Below are 14,178 nucleotides of genomic sequence, written 5' to 3'. Positions count from 1 at the left end.
AGAATATCACATTAACAGTGAGGTAGGTTAGAACAGGAGAGAAAGTTACTTGCTCGGTGTCAACAAGGCCACATGAGCAGGGATCTGAACCCAAGTATTCATGAACATTTCCTTTCACCAATGTTGTAATTCAAGCAAGCAAACAAACAAAACCACAGAGTTTATGTATCCCTTTCAGAAACCTTTTGCAGCTAGAATTTGGCAGGCTCCCTCCTTAGAAGGATTTACAGTATATACATGTGTATAGGTAAAAAGCCAAATGTAATCCCTTGACATGAATGTCTAGTCATAACCAACTGTAGGGGACGGTACTCATCTCGGTTCCTAAGCTGAAAAGCCAGAATTGTCCAAAGATGACTTTAGTGGTCATGTGGCCAGCATGACTGCACTGAACACTGTTCCCGTCCCACTGAAATGGTACCTATTTATCTAATTGCACTTATACATGCTTTTGAACAGCTAGGTTGGCAGAAGTTGAGACTAGGGATGGGAGCTCATCCCATCATGCAGTTCTTGGGCCTCGAACTGCCAACCGATCTTACAATTCTCAGAATTAGCATCTTAACCACTAAGCCACTGCATCCCTATACATTCATGTATAAGTTGAAATTTTTTATCAAAAATTGACCCAAAAACCCTGAGTTGACTTATACATGGGTTGATATAGTGAAAGGCTCATCCCCCAAGTCTCTTCCCAGCCTAGTTGTCTCCTGAGGGGACAGCTGGGCTGGGAAGATGGAGGAAGGGCAAGCATTCACTCCCCAAGCCTCTTCCCAGCCTGGCAGTCTCCCAAGGCAGCTCTTCCCAGCTGGTCTGGGAAGAGAAAGAGGATGAACATTGATCCCTCAAGCTTCTTCCAAGCCCGGTTGCCTCCTGAGGGCACAGCTGGGATGAGAAAATGGAGGAAGGGCAATCATTTGCCTCCCTGAACCTCTTCCCAGTCCAGTTGCCTCCCAAGGAGACATCTGGGCTGGGAAGATGGCAGAAAGGTGGGCATTTACCGCTTGAGCCTGTTCCCAGCCTGGCAGTCTCCTGAGGGAGTAGCTGGGCTGGGAAGATAAAGGAAGGGCGAGCATTCACCCCTGAGCTTCTTCCCAGCCCAGTTGCCTAATGAAAGTATGGCTGGGTTAGGAAAGAGGAGGAAGGGTGAGCATTCACCCCGAGTCTCTTCCCAGACTGGCTGTCTCCTGAGGGGGAAGCCGGGGTGGGAAGAAGAGGGAAGAGTAAGCACTCCCCCCCCCCCAAGCCTCTTCCCAGCCTGGCTGCCTCCTATGCATCCTTTGTTACATGCCCTTAAATTCTACCCTCAACTTACCTACAAATAAAAATTCATAATTTTGGCCCCAAAACCTGCCCTCAACATGTACATGAGACCGAATTATAATTGAGTAAATATGGCAGATATATAGATAGAGATATAAATAGATAGTTGTAGATTTCCTAACTGCATTTAAAGCAAGGGTACATGGAGCTTCAGCAAATGTAATAGAACTTTATACATCTTGAACTTAAATGCCACTAGGTTCTGAAGGATTTGTTTTAGATATCTTCCTACTTTTCTGTTCTTGACTCAATATGATACTGACATCTTTTTATTATTATTTAGAAAATGTTTTCATATTTATGCAATTAAATATTTTACTGTAACCAGAGCCAGCTCATGGCTTGAATAGGGGAGATCTGTCTCATGATGAAATGAGGCCTCCACCCCACTTTCCTGCACAGCTTGTGAATATTTGTGAACATTTGCAGTTTGTTTTCCTTAATTATGAGTAATAAATGTTCTTGCAAACCCACATGCACTATAAAATTATACTGTTGTTATGCCACCTTAACTGTCATGGTTCCATCATATGGAATCCAGGGACTTGTAGTTTGGTGAGAGCCCTGACTGAGAATCCTAAATGCCCTGCCCGAAAATGCAAATCTCAGGATCCCATAGGGTCGAACCATAGAACAATAGGGTGGAACCATAGGGAGTTTATCACAGGGCACTTACCACTATGCAAATGCTGCCCAAATGTTTCAGAAGCGCCAGAGGTGGGATCATTTGTCATGCTTCTGTGACAGAGACTTCCCGCTTTCCTTCTGTCGCAGAAGCGTTAGTGGGGAAGCCTCAAAAAAGACTTTTTTAATTAACAGGATCTTTCGTTAATGACAGTTGAAGTGTCATGACTGTTGAAGTGGAATAATAACATCATAATTCTGTTGAGTAAATATGCCAGTGGAGTGTTCCTATGTGGTCTGAAGGATAGATGAAATGTTTCAAATTACACCTCAATTAAAAAGTCAACTTATTTGCAAGTCACACTTTGTTTTTACTTTTCTGTGAGATATGAAAACAAAACCTATTTTAAAAGATATTCAAGTTTCCACTGAGAATCCCAAGGAATTCTTATGGCTTTCTAAGGCAAAGCTTCACGTTCATCTTTGTTTATAACAGCGGTTCTGTTGAGGCAAAGATAAGGCTGCAGGAAGTACCTCTCAAGTGTCAAGAGGCTTCAGCATGTATCCTTTTGCATTTGTGTCCAACATTTGAAGTAATAAAATTCTTATTGTCAGCCTTAGGCTAATACTAAAGTCAAGTCATTCTTTGCTATTCATTATCACACTGAGTGCTCTTAAGGGAGTTTGGTTTTCCTCCACTTGTTGGGTAGATCAATTGAGATAATCTTGGATTAATCCCACTGCACTCTGGGTTTGTTTATTGCTTCCTTTGTTGTGCAATTTATACAAGTTGTAAGAAGGAAATTATTCTATACTCTTACTATTGTTTTCTGAAACATACATAATTAAAGTAAGATTGAATCTTGAATCTTGTGTGTCATACAGTAGACAAAGAGATTTCTTTATCAACATACCAATAGCTATCTTTTCCTCTCTAAAATCGATCATGATTTAGTGGCTGAATATATCATAGCATACACATTCCATTTTTTAAGGAGTTTAGAATGTGCCCATAGTGATTTTTAAATTATTTATATGCTTCTTAATTGATACATGAAACATAATTTGGTATAATTTAACAGGGTGTTGTAAAACACTGGTGGCGCAGTGGTTAAATGCCTGTACTGCAGCCATTCACTCAAAACCACAAGGTTGCGAGTTCAAGACCAGCAAAAGGGCCCAAGCTCGACTCAGGCTTGCATCCCTCAGAGGTCGCTAAAATGAGTACCCAGACCGTTGGGGGCAAATTAGCTTACTTGCTAATTAGCTTACTTGCTGTTCACCGCTATGATCTTTGGAATAGCGGTATATAAATAAAACAAATTATTATTATTATTATTATTATTATTAGGAAGTGGGATCTTAGGAATTTGGGGTGAATCCTGTATGCCCTTTTCCTATTTCATCATCATCACTTAGACAATATTCATTGCTGGTAATACAACTATTACTTACTTACTTTTTTAAAAAGCCATGGGCTAAATCCTACTGATAATTTCAAATATAGTAGAGTCATTAAATGGTAAGACACTATTTACATAAATCCCATTTATTACATTGGTAGCTGGAATTGTCAAAAGTAATCAAGCCCATGGATAGTTTTCATTTTAGTGTCTTGCAGCATAAAAGGAAGAATAAGAGGAGGGGAAAGGAATGTGACAGCACCTTCAAGATGAATTATTTTATCATGAGCTTTCCTGGATATAAACCCACTTCTTCAAATGTAGTACAGAGTTATATTAAACCAAGCATATTTATACATTTGTAGAAGTGGATAGAATGTAATAGGATTCAGAACGTTTATATGCATGAAAGCTCATGCTAAAATAAAAAACCATTTAGATTTCAAGATGCTGCCACATTCCTTCCCTTTGTCTTTTTAAGCTGATGGTAGAGTCACTTTTGTGTCTGTATTTGAGCAAAATGTTATATGGAATACATTATCTCATGTTTATAAACGTAAGGGCTCTGGGCACCACATACTAAATGCATTTCTGGGGGAACTACACACTTGGTTATTTTTACATATATTCAGAAATACAGTGTGCCCTTTCTTTATGCGGGGGATCCATTCTAGACCCCCTGGGTAAGGAAAAAAATGTGTATGCTGGAGACCCATTAGAAGTAATGGGCTTGTGCCCGCGGTGCACCCCATTACTACTTCTGGGCACACAGAGGCTTCTTCTGGGGCAGGCTTCCAGCATATGCTGAAAGTTGTGTATGGCGCGCCCGTGTATAACGTGGGCGCACTGTACTTCTGATTATTTCCCACCCTTTCTGTGCTAATGTGAATGAGAAAGCTAAAGAGAGCCATTGTTTAAAAAAATTTTTAATCCAGATGAATTGTTAGTCTTCAAGATGATGGAATCACCCTAACTGAGTCTCACTATAGGTTTGATGATTCACTAATATAAACCCTACAGCAGGGGTCGGCAACATGGGCCGGATCCAGCCCGGCGAGGCCTTGGGACCAGTCCCAGCCCGGTCTTGCCGCCGAGTGCCACCGACACCAGGCGGTACTGCGGCGGCGGTGGGGAGGGCGCCAAGGAGGGCGGGCCACAGATGGCCTCCATGGCTGAGGAGTTGGAGGAGGAAGGCACAGAGGCAGGCGCGGCAATGGCGATGGCGGCAGCGGCGGAGGCTCCCTTCGCCGGGATGCCTTTGCGCTGCGCTGAGCTGTGTTTGCGCTGTGCTGCCTTTGTGCGGGCCGGCAGCCTCCTCTTGCCCTGTGCGCGCCTGCAGGGCCTCGCGCAGGGCTAAATAGGAGGAGTTTCTCCTCCTGGAGCTGGCTGGCCAATGGCTGCTGACAGGGGGCGGGCGGTTGGAGCTCCAGTCTGCCCCCATTGGCCAGCCAGCCTCAAGAGGAGGAGCTCCTCCTCTAGTTCCCATGTGGGCCGGCCCAGGCCTGGCGAGGGTGCAGGGGCCAGCGAAGGAGGAGGAGGAGAATGAGGAAGAGGAGGGAGGGAGGGAGGGAGGGAGGGAGGGAGGATAGGGTTGCCATAATGGAGGACCTCCAAACCGGGACAAATGTAGGACCAGGTTTGAAAATGTAGGACTTTTTTTTAAATTTCCTGGCTAGGAAATTTTAAAAAAAAGTCCTACATTTTCAAACCCTGTCCTCCTCCTCCTCCTCCCGGCTTCGGAGGACGCCTAGGCCGGCTCCCAAGCCGGGAGGAGGAACGGGGGCCGCTTGGAATCGCGGCGATCACCGCGGTGCCAAGCAGCCTCGTCCTCCTCCCGGCTTGGGAGGAAGCCTGGGCCTGGCTCCCAGGCCGGGAAGAAGGAAGAGGCTGGCTCCCATCGCGGCGATCGCCGCGATGAGAGCAGTCTCCGCTTCCTCCCCGGCTTGGGAGGAAGCCTGGGCCTGGCTCCCAGGCCGGGAAGGAGGCAGAGGCCAGCTCCCATCGCGGCGATCGCCGCGATGAGAGCTGTCTCTGCTTCCTCCCCGGCTTGGGAGGAAGCCTGGGCCTGGCTCCCAGGCTGGGAAGGAGGCAGAGGCCAGCTCCCATCGCGGCGATCGCTGCGATGAGAGCAGTCTCCGCTTCCTCCCCGGCTTAGCAGGAAGCCTGGGCCTGGCTCCCAGGCTGGGAGGGAGGCGGGGGCCGCCCCTCATAGCGGCGATCGCCGCGGTGGGAAGCGGCCTCCTCCTCCTCCTTGGCCTCGCGGAGGCCTTGAGGACCCCGCGGCCAGAGCTCTGACCACGGAGCTGCCTCCAAGGCCTCGCTGGGGCCCGGGAGGGACCATCTCCGCGGCTGGAGCTCCAACCGCGGAGAGCCTTCCCAGGCCTCAGCAAGGCCTTGGAGCTGCCGTGGGGGCTGAGGTGGCCGCGGTGGGTGGGGCCGTCCCGGTTTGGGCAGCAAACCGGACCAGGACCGGGATGGCACCGCCCAAACCGGGATTGTCCCGCCCCCCGGCGGGATATGGCAACCCTAAGGGAGGAGGATGAAGAGGAAGAGTAGCAGGAGGAGGAAGAGGGAGGAAGAGTAGCAGGAAGAGGAGGAGGAGGAGGAAGTGGGAGGATGAGTAGCAGGAGGAGGAAGAGGAGGAGGAGGAGGAGGAAGAAGAAGAAGAGTAGCAGGAAGAGGAGGAGGAGGATTTCCATTCCATTTGTACAGGTCTGCTTTGTTTTAACAATAATAGTGGTGATGATGATGATGTTGATGATATCAGTCAGTTTCTGAGGCATGCACTCATTCTTTCTGAAGGCAAGACAGTGTGACTTTCCAAAGTGCATTTCTGTGTTTTCGGTGCTTTTAATGCTAAAAGATCTGCTTTAACAATGATGATGATGGTGATGGTGATGGTGATGGTGATGGTGATATTGATATCAGCCAGCTTCTGAGGCATGGCCAAACTCATGCGCAGTGAAGAAAAACCAAAGTACCTTGACCAAGTACACAGTTCTGAGAAGTATAGTTGGTGCAAGATACCTGAAACCGATTTTGTTTTTTACTTCAAAATATGATGTGTGCAGTGTATGTAGGAATTATTTTTTATTTTTTACTTTTTTATTTAAATTTTTTAAAAATTATTTAATTATTTATTTTTTGGCTTTGGCCCCCCAGTTGTCTGAGGGACAGCAACCCGGCCCCCGGCTCAAAAAGGTTGCCTACCCCTGCCCTACAGCATTTGCAAACATGCACTGGGTGACTTTGGAAATGTGCTCTTCTTGTGTATCATGCATATGAAAGAATTATTTATTTCATCTGCCTTATTTCATTAGTATTCACAAAGGCCTGACGTAATTTACTCTTGTTACATGGCTATGCTTGGAAGTTATATTAAATTTAATTAGGTTTAGAGGTAGGACAAAAATAGGTAGGCCATTCCACTTGGATATGCAAGCTCAACTGGTGGCTGCCTTTAGACATCACAGCAACACTTGTAAGACTGGGGCTACTGTGGTGTTGCAGAGTCCCAAGGGCAGCCCTTGACTCAACCTCTTGGAGAAACACAATGTCTTGAATCAGTGTAACATTCTGGATCATTCAACAATGGGTTAGCAAAAGGAAAATAAAATAGCTGAATGCAAGTACTTTTGCTAAATACTTCATAATTTTCATTTACATGTCACCCATCCTCTGCTTCCTCCCTCTTTGCAACAATAACCCACCAACCCATAATATTTGAAGTGAAAAACAATAGTGCTTGCAAAAGTGGAAAGCAGCATGAAAAAAGGAAGAGCTCATAAAAGAGTGATGGATTCAATGACAAACCAATGGCCTTGAGTTTAAAAGACCTGAATAGGGTTGTTGGTGCCTGGTGCTCATGGAGATCTCATTCATAGGGTCAGAATTAGTTGAAGCTGTTTTGATGGCAGATAACAAGAAATGTTCATTCTTCCCCCAGCAGTAGTGATTCTGTTGGTTGGTTGCTTTTCTCCTCTTCCTATATCCTTGTAGTTTTGGATCTGCCAGAGATAACTTATTTCCTGTCACTTACCAGCAGGGGGGCCTCATGTGTCCTTGTTTTAGAGCCTGCATAACATTTGTTCTTCCCTGTTTAAAACCCAAAGGGGCTGGATCCTTTCCCTCTTCATTCCTGTCTTCATTCCCCCCTCCCCAACTTTGCCCACAAGAGCTGAAAAATTGGCAATGATCTTAATTAAATGTTTTCTCTGCAGAAACAACAGGCTCTTTCTGGGGGTAAAATGAAGGCAGCCAAGGCTATCACAAAAGACAAAGGCAAATATTTATCAAGGAACAAAAGATGTCTGGCTGCTTACATCTTGTTTGATTACCTCTCCTTTCTGCCCTTTGAGAAGATGTTTATCAGGGCTGGATTCAAATTCTGATTGGCTATATTATCTACCAATATGTCTATTTTATAGAAGGATACAGCTGTCTTGTCAATTAAACAGAAATGATCTTCTTGTTGATACAAGCTCATACTCTGTATGTGGTGAAAATGCATGAACGAGAAGCTCTTGGGACATCTGAAATTTTTGTAGAGGTTTGAAATGGCAAGAGAGCTGATTTTGCAGCCCTCCTGAAACAACTATACTTAAAAAAAATGAATACTGTATCTTTAATTATATTATATCCTTTCCCGAGAAAAGGACTGAGCTTAACTGGTTGATGGCAAGGGACAACTTTGAAACCTACATATGTTTTGATTTTTATAACAAACATTGTATAGCAATTATAAGTTCCAGTTGAGTACTTATAGTATAAGTGTTATGGTTTGAATGGTGGACTAGGACTCTGAGAAACCAAGGTTTGAATCCCTGCTCAATCATGGAAAACCTCTGGGTGACTTAGGACCTGTCATACTTTCCCAGCCTCAGAGGAAGTCAAAAGCAAACACACACACACCCCGGAATAAATCTTGACAGGAAAACCCCCAAGTTACCATAAATTGAAATGTCATTTTCAATTGACATGAAGGCACACAACAGCAACAACATGAAGTACTGACTAACATAATACAAGGTTTTGAAAATAATTTTATTTTATTTTCTCTTTTTCTCCAGAGGGCACAGATGGGTGTGTTTTGATTTAAATCACACACACACACACACACACACCATAGCATCCTATCTTTTAAACAATTGTAAATCTTTAGCCTTTTAGGTATATAATATTTTTTTAAAAAAATATGTTTACAGGTATTATGAAACATTATAAAATAATCTAACAGTATAGAATCATAGAATTATAGTTGGAAGAGACCTCATGGGACATCAAGTCCAACCCCATTCTGACATGCAAGATACAGTCAAAGCAATCCCAACAGATGGTCATCCAACCTCTTGTTTAAAAACCTCCAAAGAAGGATACTCACTTCAAGGCAGCATATTTTAAGTAAGATTCACTTCTTGGTAAACTGATAAACAACTGACCCCTGCTGTCTTTCTGATGCCAGGTAAAGACGTTTTTGTGCAGTCATGCCTTTTAAGCTGATATGGACTGGGTTTTTAATGTTGTGCTATATAAATTCTAATGGTTTGTATTTTTAACATGTTATATTTTAACTTATAACTCAAACAGCTCTTACTACCAGGAAGTTCCTCCTAATGCTTAGGTAGAATCTCTTTTCCTGTAGTTTGCATCCATTGTTCCAGGTCCTACTCTCTGGAGCAGCAGGAAACAAACTTGCTCCATCCTCAATATGACAACCCTGCAAATATTTCAACATGGCTGTCATGTAACCCCTTAATCCTCTCTTCTCCAGGCTAAACATACCCGGTTTCCTAAGATGCTCCTTATAGAACATGGTTTCCAGACCTTTTCACCATTTTAGTAGCTAAAAAGATGAAATATGGATGCCATATGCCTGGTTCTAACTGGGCTTTCCTGAGCAGTCTAGGCAATCTATCATCAACACTGGTGAACAGGCATAAACTTCCTCATATCTAATATTAGAGTAGTAATGCTGATTTCCCTTCTCTTACTGAAATGTTTCTAGGCACATAACACTTATGTATATAGAACACTTCATCCTGAAACGTGCTATAAAAATAATAAATAGTAATAAAATGTACACATTTTCTTCATAGCCGAAGGCAAAGCATTTAATTAATGAGCTATACTGATCATATTATTAAAGTAAAAAAGCACTTAGCCAGTATCATTTATTATTGTAACCATTTATAGATTGTTTCTATTGAGCATCAAAATGCTTTCTGTCATTAAGACATTCCATTAGGTTGAATATTTATTCATGCCTGTTTTTGTGCATAATCATATATATTCACGAGACGTTTACAAAACGTTAAAGAACAACCCTCTCTTTCTTAGTGCAACACCATTTTAACTCCGTAAGTGTATCATGTATCGGATACAGATTGTGCATTTTGTTTAAGGCTAGTATTGAACCTAATCTTTCTAATTGTCTATATGATGAGTACTATCACACTGAGTGGAGAACCAGCATTGTTTAATAGTTTGAGTGTTGTAGTCCAGGGTTCAAATCTCCTCTCAGCTGCAGAAATCCATTGTGTTACCTTGGACAAGTCACACTCTTTCAGCCTCAAATGAAGGTAAAGGCAAACTCTTACTGAACAAACCTTGCTAAGAAAACCATCACTGTGCACCAAAGAATGCTGTGCACCAAAGTGGTACCTATTTATCTATAGGTATCTGTTGACTTGCCATCCACGGATTTGAGTATCTGCAGATGGCAAGCCTGTGCTGTCCCCAATGGCAGCGCATATACACAGCTGTGCTGCCATTGGGAACAATGAGATTGGAGTCCTCTCTCTTTCCCTTCCTCCAGCTCTCCCTCCCTCCTTCCTTCCTCCCCCCTCTCTCACTCCCTCTCTTCCTTCACTCGTTCCGTCTTTCCACTCCGAGGCTTCTACCTTGGGCTTGGTTTTGGGGGACGGAGACTGGAGCTCTGTCAACTGGAGCCAGGGCCGAGGCTTGGTTCTCAGCCCCAAGGCCCAACACACCCAGCCCCTGCACTGGCTCTGACTCCCTCTGACTGATAGAGCTCCAGCCTCCACCCCTGAAGCCAAGCCTGGGGGAGAAGCCTCAGGGAGGGAGGGAGGGAGGGAGGGAGGGAGGGAGGACTTCAGCCCCATTGTCCCTAATTGCAGTGTGGCCACATGGCCGTGCCAACATTGGGGTCGATGGGACGAGTATCCATGGATTTTGGTATCCGTGGGGGATCCAGAACAGATCAGCCATGGATACTGTGCTTCCACTTTTACATACTTTCAAACTTCTAGGTTGTCAGAAGCTGGGACTAGTGACAGAAGCTCACCCCATCACATGGCAGTTGGATCTCGAACTGCCAACCTGCCGTCTTGTGATTGTCAGAGTCATACTAACCCGTTGTATATAATGGGACGTGACCAACCATGGATTGTGATATCCACGTAGGGTCCTGGAACCAAACTTCAGCAGATAACAAGGGTCCACTATATTAGAATCCCAGTATCTTGGTTTCTTTCATTGTGCCATCTTTCTCAAGGAAGGAAAAATAATACCAAAAAGTCACTGCAATATCCTCATACAGTTGGCCCTTCCCTTATGTGGGGGATCCATTCTGGACCCCGCCGCATAAGGGAAGAAACACATAAACTCAAGTGCCATTAGAAATAATGGTGCTCGTTCCCACGGCGTGCACCTGGCAAGCCCCATTGCTTCTTCTGGGGCGCGGGAGAAGTCTTTCCAGCGCGGCTTCCAGCGTATGCAGTGCACTGTATATTTCATTTACTCATGATCATTATCTTTTTTATAAAAAATATTTAAGCTTTTGCATGGTTTGCAAGCAATATTTTTTTAACAAGAGTTTTTTTTTTAATAACCATAGGTCCTCAGCCTAAATTAAATATTCTTTCATAGGAAATTCTGTAGTAAATGGCGTTTCTTCTGACTGCATTTCAGACTTAGATTTAAACTTTAAACAACTCTAATAATTTTCAACATTGATGAGCCTTCAGATGGTTGTTGCTTGATGGCTACAGTTAAAATGTCTTATCTGAAAGCGTAAATAATTTTTTTAAAAAAGATAATGGCCATGAGTAAATGAAATGTAAAAGAGCAAAAATGAAGCATATTATAAGTGTGAGTTGTTAAACCAGTAAGTGCTGGGAGAAGCAACAAATAAATTATGCAGTATTTATATGTAAGAGCTTTGCTGATCTGTTGCTTTCTAGTGAGTGTGTTCTGCATTTAAAATACATGGTCATAATAAGTGATAGGTTGGAAATAACAAATATTTGAGGATATTGTAGTCACTTTCTTCGTATCATTTTCCCCTCTACATTTATTATATTTGTCAAAATATTTTAAATGAATTTTAATTATTTAATTTAATTACTTCAATGGTATTGTATGGGTAAAAGCTATAAACTAGTTTCCCCCAATCTAGTGAATTTTCCTATTGATGCAATTGTGCTTTTAGAGTGTAAAGGATCTGGAGGGCACAAGGTTAGGAAAGTCCACTGTTGACTAACATTTTAGCAATTCTATATACATTTCCCAGAAAACGTGTTACAAATATTTGATTCAAAATTAAAGTGAAAAATGACATTATCCCGCCAATATTCAGAGACTGAGAATGTTTTCTTTTTGGATGACAACTCCCAACATCCCAGACAGCATGACCACTACTGGCTAAGGAATTCTGGGAAATGTAGCCCAACAAGTGACATTTTCCAAAACAATACCAAAAACAATACAAAAGTATCTGTCTTTGCATGTGTTGAAATAACCCTTTATTTGGTATGATGAAGAATTAAAACAAAAACAAAAAGTTGTCAGTGTTGGCTACATTGCTTCCATTCTTCTAAATGAAGTTCAGAGAAATAATGAATAATAATAATAAATTTTATTTTTTTCCCACCTCTCCCTGTGCATTGAGGCGGGATTACAACAAACAAATTATTCCAGCAATAAAAACATATCAAATATATTCAATAAAAACAATAGCATATTATCATTACAATAAGTTTAATAAAATACAATTAACTTTCAAAAAACATACCGTACTAATGGAGGTGGAGTATTTTACAGCAAATTTGCCAGAAGAGATCCGTCTTGAATGCCTTCTTGAAGGCATCTAAGCTAGTAATAAGGCAGATCTCTTCTGGCAAGTCGTTTCATAACTTGGGGGCTATGGTGGGAAATGTTCTGTGGGAAGCTGTTGTTAACCTAGTTTTTGCACTCTCTAATAATTTCTTCCCAGATATCCTGAGAGTGCGGGGCAGATTGTATAGGGAGAGGCATTCCTTCAAGTAACTCGGGCTCAAGTCATATAGGGCTTTAAAGGTAATAACCAATACTTTGTATTGGGCCCAGAAGCTAATCGTCAGCCAGTGAAGAGATTTTAATATTGGTGTTTTATGTAGTCAACCATAGATGTTCCGGTGACCAATCTGGCTGCAGAATTTTGAACCAACTGAAGCTTTTGAACTTGGTACAAAGGTAGCACCATGTAAAGCGTATTACAGAAATCTAAACAAGAGATTACCAGTGTGAGCACCACTGCATAAAGGTCCTTTTGGTCCAGATAGGGACACAGTTGGCATATCAACCAAAGTTGGTACCAAGCACTCCTGGCCGTTGCATCTACTTGAGATGACAACTGCAGAGACAGATGTAGGAGTACTTCCAAACTGCAAACTTCATCCTTTAGGGGAAGTGTGACCCCGTCCAGGACAGGTTGGTAAACTTCCCTGCCTGGGCCTAGGGATCCTATCGCAAATACCTCCATTTTCTCTGGATTCAGTCTGAGTTTGTTTTCCTTCATCCAGCCCATTACTGACTCAAGGCAGGCATTCAGAGGAGAGATGCCATCCTTGGTCACCGCAAGAGTCGGAAGCATAGAGAAACATATTTGGGTGTCATCAGCATACTGATAACACCGCACCCCATGCCTCTGGATGATCTCTTCCAGCAGCTTCATGTAAATATTAAACAACATGGGGGACAGAATGGCACCCTGAGGGACGCCGGATGTCAGCTCTCTTTTACGAGAGCAGCTGTCCCCCAGCCTCACCGTCTGGAATCTACCCAAGAGGTAGGAACGGAACCACTGGAGCGCAGTGGCCCCGATACATAACTCTCTCAGGTGTTCCAGAAGGATACCATGGTCTATGGTATTGAATGCTGCTGAGATGTCCAAGAGCACTGTCAATGCCCAGACGAAGGTCATCCACCAAAGTGACCATGGCCATCTCAACTCCGTATCCCGCCCTGAAGCCGGTTTGAAATGGGTCTAGATAATCGGCTTCATCCAAGACAGCTTGGAGTTGGAAAGCAACTGCCCTCTCGATCACCTTGCCCAAAAATGGTAGTAAGGAGACGAGTCTGTAGTTAGTTCTTATCAAAGGGTCCAGTGAGGGTTTTTTCAAAAGTGGTTTAACCACCACTTGTTTGAGTTTAGATGGAAATTTCCCCTCCCTAAGGGATGCATTGTTTGAAGCCTGAAGTAATGTTGTTTCTGCATCCCCTCCTTGAATGGTCAGGACATGTTGTCTTCCTTACACAACCAAGAAGCTTGTCCACTTCATTGGTATTTACAAACTCAAAGAAAGAATGTTTCAGTTATACAGAAAAATGTTCTGCATATGCACACAGACTGTCAAAAATTTCAGATTAAGAATTTTCTATTCTTGATTCACTGACTGTAATGGTGTGGCAACTATCCCACCAGCTGCCACCATTTATGTGTGGAGACCTCGAACTTGGATCTCTAACAGAAGACTCCCACGCTAAAACTCTCTTCCAATGCTAGCACTCATGGTTTGAAAATCCCAACAGTTTGGCACCAATTGTCAAA

General features: G+C 43.2%; 1 long non-coding RNA gene across 1 annotated transcript in view; it reads left to right on the top strand.

The window, feature by feature from the left end:
- The window catches only part of LOC149319669 (uncharacterized), a 154,714-nt gene that overhangs the window by 79,810 nt on the left and 60,726 nt on the right, over nt 1–14,178 (top strand). The window lies entirely within an intron of this gene.

The sequence above is a fragment of the Sceloporus occidentalis genome, unplaced genomic scaffold, assembly GCF_023333645.1.
Source record: "Sceloporus occidentalis isolate IW3139 unplaced genomic scaffold, rSceOcc1.0.p SCAF_2, whole genome shotgun sequence".
Taxonomy (NCBI): Eukaryota; Metazoa; Chordata; class Lepidosauria; order Squamata; family Phrynosomatidae; genus Sceloporus; species Sceloporus occidentalis.
Note: the sequence above shows the minus strand (reverse complement) of the source record. Positions and strands in the feature narration are given on the sequence as shown.